Consider the following 2,128-nt stretch of genomic DNA (forward strand, 5'->3'; position numbering starts at 1 on the left):
CGATGATACTTACTCAGTACATGTTGCCTCGTACTGAGTCCTACTTGTTTTCTTCTTTGTTTTCCTTTTACGAAATGCAGCGAGTGTACTTGTGATTTCTGATTTCCTTCAGCTCTAGCCAGCCTCCCGCATATCAAGTTACAGGGTGAGCTATCCATTCAAGCTCGTGTTGGATTCTCTCGGTCATGACATGATGTCCTATATTTTCGGACACGTACCATTTTATTCTTTATTTCAGTGTATTTGATATTCTTAGACTTAGTATTGGAGATTAGATGTCCTTGATGTGATGACTATCAGATTTTGGGATGATAAGTATTAAACTTTAGAAACTTATTTAAATTGGTTGCTTAGTATCTTTTGGAGCTTCCGCATTATTTATATTATTTATAGTTGAACTATTGGTATATGTTGGGGTTTAGATGTGTTGGTTCGCCCACCTAAGGAGGTAAGTGTGGGTGCCACTCACGACTCGTTTTGGATCGTGACACAAATCATTTTGAACTTCCTGCCAAATTAGACGATCTAAAGTTAGACATCTTTTCCATTAACTATTAAAATAGTATTAACAAATCATCAAATCAAATCTAAAGAAATTTATAAAGAGAATGAAAAGATTAATGGAAAACTACAATACAAAGTTAGACATCTTTTATATTAACTATTAAAATAGTATTAGCAATTCATCAAACCAAATTCAAAGAAAATTATAAAAAAGAATGAAAAGATTAATGGAAAATTAAATAATAAAGTGTCAATTTATAGGATCTTAATATTTTGGAGCTTGAAAAGCATTAATTCATAATTTAAAATTATAAATGTCACCAATTATTGTAGCATTAATTTAAGGAAATGATTAAGAGTTATTAATCAAAATTAAAAATTAGAATTTTAATATTCTCTTTCCCAAAATTTAAATAATTAAAACCCATTATTTAAGAAAATGGTTAAGAGCTACTAATACGTTCTCTTTCTCAAAATTTAATTAATTAAAATTCATTAATTATTATAGCCTTAAATTGAGCAAATTAAACAATATCTAATTAAAATCAATTTATGTTTGAAAAAAGCAAAGCAATCCTCCAAAAATATGAGAAAATAAATAAATAGGCTTCCTGATCATTGAGCTGAAGATCAAAATTTTATATTAATATATATAGATTTTTACTAATTTATATATTTTTTAAAATAGTAACAATTAGCATCGTAACTTAACATAATCAAGTTAGCTTGTCATTAACTTTTTATTAATTTATGCGAAATGCTTAAAATGAGCAGAATTAAGAGTGAGAGAGAGATGTAGAGGAAAGGGGGATGATTTTATTATGAGGGAAAGCCCTCTATTTATACAAGTAGCCAACACTCCTTTACATACAACACTTTACACCTGGCCTATTTATATTCGGCTGACACAAGAAAACAAAATACTTTTACATATAATTGGCCTTTATTTTTTAAATATGGCCGACATACTATTTACAACTTTACTTCTTTATATACTGGCCTTTGCTTTTTTAAATATGGCCGACACTACTATTCATACTTTACAGACAATACTATTCATACTTTACATATATCTTTATTCTACCTGGACTTCAGGAATATAGTTATCTTCTCTGTCGCATTTTGTACATAGATGATCTGGATACTTTTGTCCAATTAGTTTGCAGTATCTGGTCATCAAGTTTGGAGAAATGAAATTTTTCCTGATAGCTCTTGTTGTAGGTNTTCAGTAGACTTAATATCCATTGTCGTACTTCTTCCATATCTGCTGCTCTTATATCTTTACAATTGGAGTATATCATTGTTTGATCTCTGTTGTAATAACTCCAAATTGCATTTTCATTTAGGTAGTTGTTTGATAACTCATTTAATATGGTAGCTATCCCAATAGTTCTTTTGTTTGCATAAAAATCTGGGATATCCACCTTCTGTATCTCTTCTTGCATATCTATTTTTTCTGGCATTATCATATCTCTAGTTAAACCTATCTTAATAACTTGTATTGTAGGTTTAATTTCTTCATATAGTATTTCTGCGGTTGCTGAGTAGAACTTTATATAAAATAAAGTTCCTTTAGTTATTCTTTTATATTGCAGAAATGCCTTATGTAGCTCAGGTATTTTAG

The 2,128-nt window shown here is 29.2% G+C and overlaps 1 pseudogene; it reads left to right on the forward strand.

Annotated features, from left to right (window-relative positions):
* LOC107016872 overlaps positions 1-230 on the forward strand; it is a 2,125-nt pseudogene extending 1,895 nt beyond the window's left edge.
* The last annotated feature ends 1,898 nt before the right edge of the window (positions 231-2,128 follow it).

This window comes from Solanum pennellii, chromosome 4, assembly GCF_001406875.1.
Source record: "Solanum pennellii chromosome 4, SPENNV200".
Classification (NCBI taxonomy): domain Eukaryota; kingdom Viridiplantae; phylum Streptophyta; class Magnoliopsida; order Solanales; family Solanaceae; genus Solanum; species Solanum pennellii.